The following is a 14,907-nucleotide window of genomic DNA, read 5'->3' as shown; positions in this document are numbered from 1 at the left end:
CCCTATGCATCAGCACTCCTGTATCCCTCGGGTAAATTCCTAGCAGTGCTATTGCTGGGTCATAGGGTAGATCTATTTTTAATTTTTTGAGGAACCTCCACACTGTTTTCCAGAGCAGCTGCACCAGTTTGCATTCCCACCAACAGTGCAAGAGGGTTCCCATTTCTCCACAACCTCTCCAGCGCCTATAGTTTCCTGATTTGTTCATTTTAGCCACTCTGACCCGTGGGAGGTGGTATCTCAGTGTGGCTTTGATTTGTATTTCCCTGATGATGAGTGACGTTGAGCATCTTTTCACGTGCTGGACCCCTTTCTTAAACACCTACCTTCCCCCACTAGCCCTGCTGAAGGGGAAGCCCGTGGGCCATGAGCCCTTCCGTACCCCCTACTCCCCACAACCACAGCTGATTGGGCCTGAGGTAAGTCCAGTACCCCAAAATCAGCCAATCTGCAGGTTTGCCCACAGCTTACGGGGTGGCTTGACTTGAAAAGATGAGCTGAGCCTATCAGATGCTTTCTTGCAGGGACTTGTACAGAAATGCCCAGAGAATGAGGGAGTCAGCGGTGGGAGTTTAGGTTGAAAAGAAGTTTTGAGATGGCATCAGGACTACCAGAGGTCATGGACAGCCTGGCTTGTCAGGATGCCATCGTGCAGAGAAGATGCAGAGGAGTAATAAGACGAGAGCAGCTGGCCTGATGACACTCTAGCTCAAGTCCCAGCCCCTGTAACCGAAGACACCTGAGAAGTCTCTTGTGGGTACCTTGTCCTGTGTCACAGATAGGGTTTCTTGGAAACGGGCTCTGACGGGAACTGCATGCAGGAGAGGTGTTGGGGAATGCTTCGAGAGATACACTGGTGAGAAGGTGAGGGAAGAAGAACTGGACTGAGAAAAAAAAGGTGAAATGCAGCTGAGCCTCAGCTGATCCTTCAGGGAGTTCTGGAGCCATGATGGTCCTTTGGAGCTGTCCCCAAATTGAGGCAAAGGGGCTGGGCTTCTTTATCCTTGCATTAGCCTAGCCTTGGCCATAGACCACCCCTAGGAGAGTGCGTAACCCGGAGGCAGGCAGGTCCCTGCAGCTGAAGGCAGATTCCATTCAAGTGCATGGCTGGACGCAGTCAGCAGCCACTCTTCCCAGCATCTGGGGTACAGGTGCAAGGGCACCGAAGAAGGGATCTGGAGGGGGGAGCAGTATGATACCACACACACACACACACACACACACACACAGTTCCTTGAAGGCAGAGATTACGACCTGTTTTGTTTTTCACTTCTAGCCTAGCACCTGGCACAGATTCAACCAATACATTGAGCACCTATCCTGTGCCGGGCCTTGCGCTAGGCACATTTACATGGATTATCTCACAAAATTCTCAAAATGATTCTGTAAAGTGCAAACCTTTGTAAAGTACATATTGTTAGCACCATTTTGCAGAAGCAGAAACTGAAGCTCAGAAAGTAACCTCCTCAGTCAGCCAACAAATGAGGACAAAAATAGAATTTGAATACAGGATTGGATCCAGGGCTCTTTCCAAGACACCGCTTATGGCCAAGACAGCTAATTGCCTACCCAGTACCCATTATCTTCTTTTTTCTTAATGATGGAGCCCTGATTTTATTTGAGGACAACTTGTTATCTGCCAAAAGGCTACATTTCCCAGCGTTCCTTATGTTTTTTAAAGGGTGGCCAGTGAGACACAAATAGAAATCATTAGCTGAGACTTCCAGAAAGTTTTTGGAGCAGACGCATTGACTCAACTGGAAGACTCACCCTTTTCCCTTCCCACTCTCTTCCTTCTGACGAAAAGTTGACATGCGGTCTAAAGCTGCAGCAACCATCTTAGGACTTGGAAGATAGAAACCACACTCCAACGCTGGCAGAGCAGAAAGATAGAAAAAGTCTGAGATATCACAGAGTTTCCATGCCAGTCTTCGAAGGCCCACCTCTATCTGTTGAAGCCCCTTCTTAGTTTAGACTCCACAATTCCTTAAAAATACGTTAGAGTTTATTATTCTTTTATCTTGTAGATACAACCCAAAACTGCACTTGGATTCCATGGTCCATGAAACTGCATGATGCAAATATACTTTTGCCACAGTTGGAAATTCTATTAAGCAAATAAGTTTGTTTGTTTTTTTTTTACGTACTAGAATGTTTAGTTCCCACACTAACATACAACAGCAGATTGCAGTAATAGTAGTAACACCCTACTTTTATTTAGCTCCTGTGGAATGTGCATTATCTAATTTGGTCTTTGTAACAACTGTGCGAAATAGACAGGGAAGTGCTATTCTTCCCCATTTATTAATTAGAGAAACTGAAATTCAGAGATACCAAGTCAGAGAATCTTCAGATCTTGGGACAATGAAAGACCATAAACAGTTCGATCATGTCCATTTCATAGCAGGTATCTTTCAGTTCCTTCTTCTGTACAAAATGGAATCCAAACTTTTTAGATGACATTGAAGGCCTTTAAACAGGAGCCCAGGGGCACCTGGGTGGCTCAGTCGGTTAAGCGTCCGACTTCGGCTCAGGTCATGATCTCACGGTTCATGAGTTCAAGCCCCACGTTGGGCTCCTCGCTGACAGTGCAGAGCCTGCTTGGGATTCTCTCTCTTGCTCTCTCTCTCTCTCTCTCTCCTCTCTCTCTCTGCCCCTCCCCCACTCATGCTTTTTCTCTCTCAAAATGAATAAGTAAACATAAAAAATATTTTGTAATAAAATAAAAAAATAAATAAAACAGGACCCCCCCAGCCTAGTTCTTCTACTTTATCTTCTCCCGACATGAATCCATATCAGATAGTATTGATCCCAGCTAAAGGAGAAGAAGTGTGATTGACAACTGAGCATTAACCTGGGACCCTTCCAGAAATGGAGACTGAAACAGGAACTTGAGTGCAGATAGCTTATTTGGGAGTCGACCCCAGTAGTGTGAGGTACAAGAGAAAGTGAAAGAGGGAAAGAAGAAAAGACAAAGAGTATGTTTTGTTAGTCACTACTGGGGCCATTGGGCCTCATTCTTCCCGGGGCCTCCCTGAGGGGCACACATGATGCCTCTTGGATTAAAAGTAGAAGACAAGGAGTTTTCAATGGCTGTTATAACTATTCACCATGAAATAAAACAAAATATACTTTCGATGAATGAAAATGTAGAATATCTCAACAGGGAAAGAGAAAACAAAAGGATTTTTTTAATAAATGGAAACTGTAGAAATTAAAAACAGCATTTTAATTTTTAAAAAATTTAATGGATGGATTTAAGAGCCAAATGAAAATAACAGAGAGAAAATTAAGTGAACTTGAACATTGAGCAATAAAAATTATATGAAGAACACAGAGGGAAAAAAGCTGTTGTTGCTTTTTAAAGAGATTCAGGGCCTGTTAGATACTATCAAGTGGTCTGACATAGGGATAATTGGAGTTCCAGAGGGACCGGAGAGAAGAAGAATGGAATAGAAAAAAAAAAAAATTGGAAAAAATAATGGATGAAATTTCTCCAAATTTGATTAAAAATATAAACTTCAAGATTCAAGATGCTCAGTGAATATCAGGCAGGAGAAGCACGAAAAAGGCTATGCTGAGATGCAGTATAGTCAACCACTTAAAGCAAAGAGAAGGAATAAATCCTGACAGTGGCAGAAGGATAACAACAGGTTACATACAGGAAGAACTGTTTGCAGACATCATGATTGTGTGCACAGAACATCCTTAGGAATATACAAAAAGAAAAAAAAGAGAAAGAAAAAGCTATAGAACAATAAGTGAATCCATCAAGGTTGAAGGATTCAAAGCCAACATACAAAAATGAATTGCATTTCTCTATACCGATATGAACAATTTAGAAAATTAAATTTAGGGGCGCCTGGGTGGTTCAGTCAGTTGAACGTCTGACTCTTGACTTCAGCTCAGGTCATGACTGAGCCCCGAGTCGGGCTCCAAGCTGGGAGTAGAGCCTGAATAAGATTCTCTCTCTCCTTCTCCCTCTACCCCTCCCCTGCTTGTTCTCTCTCTCTCTCTCTCTCTCTCTCTCTCTCTCCCTCCCTCCCTCTCTAAAAAATAAAAAGTAAATTAAAAAAAGAAAAGTTAAAAATCAACTCCATTTACATATGCTATAACGCACTATAACCAAGTCAGTGAGGTCCTAGCATAAAGGTAGACACAGAAATCAACAGAACAAAATAGAGATTTTAGAAATAGCCCCATTCTAACATGGTCAATTAATTTGACAAAGATGCCAAGGTATTTTAAATGGGGAAAGGAAAGACTTTTCAACAAATGGTACTGGAACAACTGTATATCTATATGGAAGAAAAATTAACTTTGACTCGTATATCAAACCACAAAAAAAAATGACTCAAAAGCATTCATAGGCCTAAGTATAAAGATAAAAGTATAAATTGTGTAGGAAAAAAAAAGGAGAAAAACCCTTGTGACCTTGGATTAGGCAAAGAACACCAAAAAACACAAACTTTAAAAACATTAATAAAATGGATTTCATCAGAATTTAAACCTTTGCTCTTTGGAGGATATTGTTAAGAAAACCAAAGACAAGCCACAGACAGGGAGAAAATATTTGCAAAATATATGCATGACTGGAATCAGAGGTTTAGAGATGTGATGTGGTACATAAGTACCTCATACATAGAGCTTAAACAAATGGAGGTCTATTTTTCTCACTTAACCAGAAGTCTAGAGGTGAAAAATTTATGGCAATTGTTTGGCTGCTCAGTGACACTATCACAGACACTGACTCCTTCTCTTTTCTCTGTGCTATTTTTGGCATGATGTCTTCATCCTCATGTTTCTTGCCTCGTGGCTCATTATGGATGCCACAATTCCAGGCATCACATCATCACATAAAAAAGGAAAAAGGGAAAAAAGGCAAGGAGTTATATCTGATGCATCTCTCTTCTTTTATCATAACAGCAAGAGATTTTTCCGGAAGCACCCTTTAGTTGATTTCTGCTTAGTTCTCAGTGGCCAGGGGAAAAGTCACATGGCTATAACTTGCTTCAGGGGAATCTGAAAAGTAAGGAACAAAATTGTCATAATTGGTTTAGGTCTCCTTGCCATGATCACCTTGGAAATGGTACTGCAGAAGCCTCAAGATCTAAAATCAAAGATCTATTAGCAAGGAAGAAGGGTGGCCATATATTGGGTAGTCAACTTACAGTGTCTGTCACTTCACCCTGAACTCTAGCCATAAAGAACACGTTTATTTCCCAACATCTTCCAAGCTCTTTTGTGCAGCCATTTCTTTGCATCTGCTGCCTGGAAAGACCTTGCTCTTTGTCTTCACCCAATAAACTCCTTCTTAGCCTTCAAAATTCAGGACGGTTGGGGCACCTGGTGGCTTCGTTGGTTAAGCATCTGTCTTTGGCTCAGGTCATGATCTCACAGTTCAAGCCCCATATCAGGCACTATCGGCACGGAACCTGCATGGGATTCTCTCTCTCTCTTTCCTTTTCTCTCTCTTCTCCTCACTCTCTCTCTCTCTCTCTCAAAATGAATAAACTTAAAAAAAAATTTCAGGACAATTTTACTACAATAAAAATATATATGAAAAAGACAAAAAACAAAAAAACTGGACAGACATCATCTCCTTTGGAATGTCTTTTCTCCCTCTTTCTGTCCCTAAGGTGGATTAAATATCCGTCATCAGCAATCCCTGAACTCCTGAAAATTGTACATAATGGACTGTCCATGAAACTAAAAGCCAGCCACTTCCTTTTCTCTTTACAAGTGGTACCAAGTCGAAGTCAAAAGAGATTGTTGAATGGCTCTGCATTTCCCGATTCTAATCCCTGCCTGATGGTCAGGTGCATTTCTACCATTTGATTCTTAAAGACACCCCGATATCCTTAAAATTCTTGTAATAAACTTCCTTTTTTGTTATGCTAATTCCAGCTGGTTTCTGTCACTTGAATGCAAAGAGTCATAATACATGATTCCTTGCTCATTGGTATCATAGCATTACCTACGGGGGCAGAGGCTGTTAGCATTCACCAGGTATCTGTGAGCTCCCCTGAATCTCCCAGTTTCTGCAGTGTTAGCTTTGGGGTGGTCATGTGACCCAGTTCTAATCAATGAACTATGAACAGGAGTGATGTGTGTTACTTCTGGGCCAAGGAGGTTAAGAGCCAGAGTACCTCTCCATCTCTCTTTACCCGACTGTGACAGCAATGTGTCCAATGTGTTATCTATAGAGAGGAAGAGGGCTTCCTAACCTGCATTGGACTTTGCATGAGAAAAAAAACACACACAAAAACACCACGCTTTTTTTTCACGATAAGCCACTATTCTTGGGGAGTTTGATGCAACAGCTACCATTAATTACACCATTACATCCATTCAATTATAGCTGTATGGTACTGATCTCTTTCATTGGAATATGATCCATTTGAGGTCAGTAGCAGGTGTTCATTGTATAATTCCAGCACCAGCCCCTGAAGGGCCCAGGACAAGTGTGTTTAATATGTGTTGGGTAAATTACGAGGGAATGAATCACTCCACTTGATGTTTTAACACCTCAAGAGAACACTTACTGGTAATCAAAGAGAAACTTCTAGAGCTGGTAATTGAGCCTAGAATCTTCTAACTCCAAGCCAAGGGCTTTTTGTGGCTAGCCGTCATCATTGCGGGAAGGTGATGGCAACTGTGAATTAACTCCAATGTGTGGCAATTTAGCAGACAGGCAGTCTATGCGCAGCTTTCTAGGACAATTATTCTGGAAAGTCATTTCTGGGAAAGGGCCCAAGAACTTATGCGCAGCAGAGGAGAAAGACTTCTTTAAACATTGACTGCCTCTGTTGCTCTGGTCATGAAACTCTGAAAACAACACGAGTTAGGAGCCTCGTAGGGGACAGAGGAGCATCTGTCTTTTCCAAAATTTCAACCTTCCTGTTAAATACTCTACGACTGGCTATCTTCTACATGCCCTTCCAGGTCTCTTTCTCCCCTTCTGCCCTGAGCTTCATAATGCCAACCAGGATGCACTGCAGGATAGTCCCCCCACCAAAAAACACCCCATGTCCTGGCCTCCAGAAGGTTCTGCCTAGTAGGGATCCCCAGCAGGAGATCAGAGGAGGGAAGTGAATGACTCTTTGGGGCAATGTTGCCCCAACTGAAGGTCACTGCTCCTCTCAACGTGGCCTGCTTTGCAGAACTCTTGCCCCTTCTCAGGTCTGCTAACTCCTTCCTTGCCTCTTCTCTTCAGCCTAATGATGGTACCAGCTCTGCTGTTTCTATACCTCAGCTCCTACAGCATCCCTTGGGGTCTCTCACACCCTCAGACCTTTGTAGTTAATCCTTTTGTCAGTGAACCTTCCTCAAACTATTCCGATTTGAGTGTGTCATGTTTCTTATTGAGACTCTGACTGATAGAATAACTTCTTCCAGATTATAGATTGTATATCCTGATTACATTTTTTACATGCCCAGTGTGGGCCTTTCAGATATAGACTGAAGAAGAAAAGAAAGGTAATCGGTAATCTCATTCCTGAAGATATCTAACATTTTGGAGTATTTCTGTCCAAGATTTTTCTGAGCACACATTATATAGGCTATTTTGTTGTTTTTTGTGAGCATGGTAAAATATAAACAACATAAAGTTTACATTTTAACCATTTTTAAGTATGCATTTCAGTGGCACTAAATACATTCACAGTGCCGTGTAATCATCACTGCAATCTATTTCCAGAACTTTCTTTTTTTAAAGACAAATCACTTTCTTAAGTTTCTTCATTTATTTGTTTGAGATTTGTTTGCAAATGGTGCAGGGGCAGAGAGAGAGGGAGAGAGAATCCCAAGCAGACTCCATGCTGCCAGGGCAGCACAGAGCCCAGCTTGGGGTTCCATCCAGTGAACCGTGAGATCATGACCTGAGCCAAAACCAAGAGTCAGACACTTAACCGGCTGAGCCACCACCCAGGTGCCTCCAGAACTTTCTTTTAAAGATTTTTTTTTCTCAATGATTTTAAGTAATCTCTATACCCAACATGGGGCTTGAACTCACAACCCTGAGACCGAGAGTCACATGCTCTACTGACTGAACCAGTCAGGTACCCCAAGACACTCTTTTTTTTTTAGAGCAGTTTTAGGTTCACAACAAAATTGTGAGAAAGGTACAAAGATCTCCCATGTACTCCCTGTCCGCACCCCACCCCCGTCATATGCACAGCCTCCCCCGTTGTCAACATTCCCCACCAGACAGGTACATTTGTTAACATTTAATGAACCCACACTGACAATCATAATCACCTAAGTTCAGAGTTGACATGAGGGTTCACTCCTAGTGTTGGACATTCTATGGATTTGGACAAATGTATAATGACCTATACCCATAAATATAATATACAGAGTATTTTTCACGTTCCTAGAATTCCTCTGTGTTCCCCCTAAACATCCCCCCCATCTTACATGTTTTTTAGTATTTCCATCTCAATGTATATATAATCTCGATGTGTATATAATGTATATATAATCACTCTTTCCCCTTCTGTCCTGAGCTTCATAATGCCAACCAGGATGCACTGCAGGATAGCACCCCACCCCTCCCCATGCCCTGGCCTCCAGAAGGTTCTGTCTAGCGGGGATCCCCAGCAGGAGATCAGAGGAGGGAAGTGAATGACTCTTCGGGGCGATGTATCATGACCTCTGTATCATGACCATTTCCGTGTGTCATTCAAGTCTTTCTTAAGCATCATATTTCAAAGTTGTAGCCCATAACGTAACATGATTTTTTCTCCACTTCCCTATTTAGCTTCTGTCCTTCAACGTTTTTACACTCAAGTAATGCCCAATGTATTGTATACACTAGAGGGAGCTTGAGAGTTCTCAGAAACAACAGTTTTCTGTGCCCTGGTGAAGAATGAAAATAACTTGCCAAGACTGGCAGAAATATTAAAGGCATCTGAGGGTTCCCCCTCACCACTGGCAAAGCTATGACTGATCTCACGATGAAACAATGTGGGCATTTTCTCCCCAGGCCTCGTCCCATCTTGGGGCAGGAGCAGAGCTCCGTTGGTGATTCTGGCCGATGACAAGTGTGGTCATGAGTCCTTAGATCTGTAGATGCCCAGTGGGTGACCGCAAAGGCCACACTCGGTCTGTGAAGAAAAGCCACGCAGGGGGTTGTGAGAGCAGGCCCCACCCCAGCGGCAGGGAGCCACAGTCCCCATGAGCTCCCAGAGCCCCAGGCCAGACCCTGTGGAACTAGCTGTACTAGTTCCCTGCAGTGGTAGTGGCTGCACTTGAGAGACTATCGTGGGTAACCTGCTTACCCAACGCTCAGGGTCACCGGCCAAAAAGTGGGTGGCAAACCATGTGACTAGGACTCCTGAACCGACTTGGAGGGGGTGGGAGCAGGGACCTGAGCTCCCCAGGCTTTATATCCTCCTCTGCGGCCCCTCCCCCCTTTTCTAGATGGTTCTTACAACACTAGAGTCTGACGCAAGGAGAGCCTGCCAGCACCAATGCAGCAACAGTGGCTGGGCAAATGCAGCCGAGAAAAGAAAGAAAGTGCCCTGGGAATGTGGAATACCTCTGTGTCAACCTTATGCCCCTTAAGTCTGTTGTCCTGGGACCAAGGACTTTGCCTCTTCTCTTCCCTGTTCCACCTTCCCAGGGATTGGCCCCTCCTGGGTCACCAGATTTGACTTTCTCACTTGTGCAAGAGATAAACTAAGGCCTTCTTTCCTTAAAGTGATAAGCATAAGAAGTTTTGACCGTGTGTTAGAGTACTCAGGGGGGGGGGGGGGGGGGGGGGGAGTAGGTAGGAAGGCATGGATGTTTAGAATAGGCGGGCATAAACAGGAAGATTTGGGAAAGGTGGATCTAGCCAGGCTCAAGGAACTGTACTTTTAAATGCTAAACGCAACACAGTAGGGCTCAGGTAAGAATTTCCCTTAAAAAAAAAATAATAAAATCTGTGGTTCTCAATCTTAACTGCATAAAATCACCTGGGGAAAAGTTTTAATTAAAAGAAGCTTTTGAAATTCCCACTCCCAGAACAATCACATCAAAATGCCTATAGGTGGGACCCATCCATCAGTGGTGCTCAGAGCTCCCAAGGTGATTCCAATGTGTAGCCCAGGTTGAGAACCACTGGCCCTTAAAGGGTGATGAAAGAAAACCTCGGCTTTAATGCATTGTTCCAGTCTGTACTTAGGTGTTTTATTTCTTTAAATCGTGCTTTATAATGCACTCTGGCCTTCACTGACAAAGCCAATTAGAGACCTATAAACAAGCTATAATTTTAATAGTTAAATTTAACGAGGATAAACTACCTTGTGTCACTGTGCTCTGTGAGCTACCCCTGTCTGAGAAAGGCTCTGCTGGCTGGCACGGCCAAGGCCATCATTTCTCACTGAGCAGGCAGATGGCTTAGAGAAGAATGCGAGAAAAGGTCACAGTTCATCAAAGCAAAACCTTAAAGATAGCAGCTTTAGAAGCTGGGACAACATCAGATATGCACCCAGGGGGAAGATTGTGAATTTTAGGTGCAGTAGGATGCCTGAGAGGCAAGATCAGGAGCTCTCTGGGTGGCATACCAACACTCAGGTGCCCCTGGGGCTGGACTTTTGCTTTGTCTTGCAGGCAGGGAAGCCCAGATTCATCACTTCCCACAGCCTCAAAAGCAGCCCTGTATTTTCTGCATTCTCTTCTCTCTTCAAGCCCAGCCACCCAGCTCTTTGCAGTGCAGGGCACGGCAAGAGCAGGGCTCCTGGGGTCAGACCAGTGTGGCTTCACAGCCAGCCTGTCACTCACTCGCTGTGGGACAGTCATGAAGTGTTTAACCCTTCAGGGTTCCGTTCCTCCTCTATGGACACAGTGGGTGATCCGAGAGTACAGAGTGCTGCTTTGTCAACCCTGCATGGCCCGTGTATTAGCATGTGATCTTTTGTTCCCCTTGGAATTAAGGAATTTGCCTCTTCCACCTAGGCTCATCCTTCTGGGGATTGGCCCCTCCTGGCCAGCCTTAGCTGACTTGTTCATTTGTGCAAGAGATAATAAAGCCAGAAAAATCTTTAGGCTCCGGCAAGAGGGGCCCCTGCTCTGGTCCCTCCAGTCTATAGGGTCCTGTCCCGGTGTTCCTTTGCCTATACTCTTCCCTGCTGGGTGAGAGCCAAAGGGGTCTGCCCCTTAGAACTCCAGTTCCCCATCTAGGCCACATCGCAGGGGCCAGGTCCCTAAAATCCTCTGTTCAAATGGGCCTGTACCCTCTTCTAGGGTCTATATGGGCTGCTCCCCAGATCTACACTCATGAGGATGTACTATGCTGCCTGAGGCCTGAGGGAAGCCAAGGGTAGCTGTTGGGGAGCAAGAGATGGGGGTGAAGGTGGACTGAACAGAGACCTCAGGTTTCCACACAGCTGTGTCCTCCTGCTGGCTTAGGACAGAGTCAAGGTTGAGAAGAGAAGAGGCAGTTCCCCGGATCACACTTCAGCCCAGAACTCTGATGAGCCAATGCATTCTAAATTGGAACTTGGCCTCCCAGATTATTATGAAAATATTTGTCAATTTAGGAGATGAGCACTTACTTTAACAACTTCTTAGCTTGATTTTTAACTTTAAAACATTAAATCGTAGGGTATATAGTAAGTGGACCTCCATTTGTGCTCTTCTTACCCTGGGCCTGGGGAAAACAATACTATCATTTAGGTGGTTATTAGGATTCAATGCAAAAAAAAAAAAAAAAATCGTATGGGTACAGAGCAGGTGCTCAGTAAGGATTATACGCTTTTCCTTCCCGCTCATCACTGTCACTCAAAACATGAAGTTGCAGAAAAGAATCCTCCTCCAGGTAGGCCACCAGCTTCCTCCTTTCTGGTTAGAATGCAGCTCAAGCTGGACTAACTAATGTGCCTTCAGGCCTTTCCACTGAGAGGCTGATCAAAATTTGGAGTTAAGCCTAGATCTCTCACTTAACTGTGGCCAAAAAAGTGGCTCTTATGCCAACCAGGAAGTCTGTGGCCCCCTTCTGAAGTGGCTCTGGGGCGAGGCAGCCTTGGGGCAGGCAGGGCTCCAGGAACCCAGGCCTTCTGTGTGTGTCCGGTGATCTGGCAAGACCCATGGCGAGAGATTTCTGGGGTGGGAAGCAGGGAGGATAAAGCAGCCAGTTCGGGCACTCGGAGAGCTGTCTGCAGAGGTGCAATGGCCTGAGCTCAGGAAAGGTGCCTGGAAACCCAGCAGTGCTTCCTCAAGCGCCAGCGAGGGGGGAGAAGGGGGAGGGCAGCTGGCCCATGGAGGACTCAGAGAAGCCAGACTTCCTGGGTAAGTTGGAACAAGCAGAACAGGTTCACTCTGCTATGCATCTCATATTTGCTGCAGTGGATCTACTTCGTATTTTGAAAGTACCCACTTATTGTCTCCATTGCAAACAGCAAGTTGAGAGTATGCTAAGCCGTCAGAAAACAGGGCTGGACACCATAGGCACAGAGCTGGAGGCATAGAAGAGGTAACGTGTCAAAGGACAGTGAACAAGACAGTAGATGAGTGCTGGGGAGTAGGGTGGAAGCAGGAGGATGGGAAGGTAATCGGGCCACATTGAAACGGCCTCCAAGTGTTCTTCTGTTGCTTCATGGATCACAGAGGAAAATGCACTTAAGACTATAATACGATTTCCTTCTCATTAGAAAACTCTCATGTCCTATAAACTTTAGGAGATTTTCCATACTGGTTTCCACATGTTAAGGAATGTTTAACCCATATATCTTGCTGGTTGAAATTTGAATCTATTATCTATCTCTCTATCTATCTACCTACCTACCTCCCTTTTAAATAACCAGAAATACAAATTTATTAAGAAGCAAAGAAAATTTATTTTTCAATCACAGGAAAATTCATCTGATAATTTTGGTGCCCCACTTAGTTCTAGGAAACATATATCTGAAAAAGCACTATGAAAAAACATTCCTGGAGACTTAAGATGTCAAAAACAAAGTAATCTTGTAACTATTTTCAATGTACTCAATGCAAGAGAGGGGTGTACCTCTCAGAAGCGAGATCTATTTGGCCATCCGGGGTACATCATGCTTCCTTAAGATCAAGAAATATGGGCTTACTTGGAGGCAAAGTATAAAAAGCCTTTAAATTTGTACTCTGCTACATTTTATCTGAAGCGCTGGGAGGTTAGGAATGCAGTCAATTCACCTCCATGCCTATCCTGCCCCTACCACCACCCCGTGTATACTTTAACTCCCGGCTGCCCCTCATATTAAATCCACGTTGGCCAATTTTGATGATAAAACACTAGTTCTTTATACCTATTATTGGTATAAATGCATCATTGTTTATTTGCCAAATCCCTGAGGGGCAAAGATCTAATTAATCTATTAAGGCTTCTGTTGGAAAAAAGTCAAACCTTTCAAATGAGAAACCTGGGTCGATATCATCAGTGTGTTTTGCAACAGGGCTGGCTGGATTGCTCCAGACAAATCAGACAGCCTCTGCCCTGCACATTCTGAGGTTCTCGTGGGCTGGGAGTGACAGGCTGGGGATGCTGAGGAGGGGGCGGTTCCATTTGGGGCTGGTAAGCAGAAGGAGCCTGCGGCCCAGGCCCCATACCGCTGCAGGGGAACCATTGGGGCTGTATCTGCAGAACTGGGACCAAATTAAGGGAAGATGGGGCTGGAAGTGAGGCCTTAGGCATCTCCGTGGCATGTGCCTTGTAATCTTCCAGGGTGGGGGGCTCAGCTCTGCTGAGTGGGTGCAGCTTCTCCTGATGGGCATGGCCACTCATGGGAAGGGGGTTAACATGATCCCCCCATAAGACCTCCCAGGGCCAACTGGCACTGGGAGTGGGAACTCTGGTTTGGTTTATTTGTAAGCTACAACCTTCCACATTTTCCCCATACCTTAAGAACACTTGAACCCCAGACTTATCCCCCCACCTTTTTAACAAATTTATTTAAAGAGAGAGAGTGAGAGAGAATGAGCAAGAGAGGAGCAGAGAGAGAGGGAGAGAGACAGAATCCCAAGCATGCTCTGCACTGTCAGTGCAGAGCCTGATGCGGGGCTCGAACCCACGAACCTGTGAGATCACGACCTGAACCGAAATCAAGAGTCAGACGCTCAACCACCTGAGCTACCCAAGCGACCCTGATCTCCCCCATTTAAGGCTCATCTCCCCTGTAGGGACACAAAAACAAATCACCATGTCATTGAAATGACAACTATGGGCATGTTGCTAGTTGCTAGGAGAGAAGGAAACAGAGGAACCAATTGACCACCCCTCTCGGCAAAGTGAGAGAAGACCTCAGGAGCTCTCCATCCAAGAAACCTGTGAGTGGTGACTTCACAGAGCGGAGCAATCCTCCTCAGAGGACCTTTATCAAATGGTTTTGGCTCTTTAATTTTTTTTTTAATGTTTATTTTTGAGAGAGAGAGAGAGAGAGAGAGCAGGGGAGGAGCAGAGCTCCAGGCTCTGAGTTGTCGACACAGAGCCCCGTGCGGGGCTCAAACTCACAAACTGTGAGATCATGACCTGATCCGAAATCGGACTCCTAACCGACTGAACCCCCCAGGCGCCCCTGGTTTTGCCTCTTTAGATTTCCAAGCACAAATGCTAAACCATTAGGAGATTTCCAAACTGGCTTTGTGACATCTGTACCCACACGGTGGGCATAGCGTGACCAACATTTGGCAATGGAGGAGCAGGAAGAGAATGTGCTTACTCTACAGCTCTGTCCAACAGACCTTTCTGCAGTAATGGAAATGGTCCACATCTGCACTAACCCTGCAGCCGCAGGACCCACACGGCTATTGAGCACTCGGGTGTCACCAGTACCACTGAGGAACTGAAGTTTTCCTTTTGTTTCATTGAAATTCTCTTAAATCGAAATAGCCATAACTGGCTAGTGGCTCTCATGTTCACGCAGCATGAAGTTCTCTGACCTCGAGATGCTA

Source organism: Prionailurus bengalensis, chromosome D4 (genome assembly GCF_016509475.1).
Source record: "Prionailurus bengalensis isolate Pbe53 chromosome D4, Fcat_Pben_1.1_paternal_pri, whole genome shotgun sequence".
NCBI lineage: Eukaryota > Metazoa > Chordata > Mammalia > Carnivora > Felidae > Prionailurus > Prionailurus bengalensis.
This window is presented reverse-complemented; position numbering follows the sequence as displayed.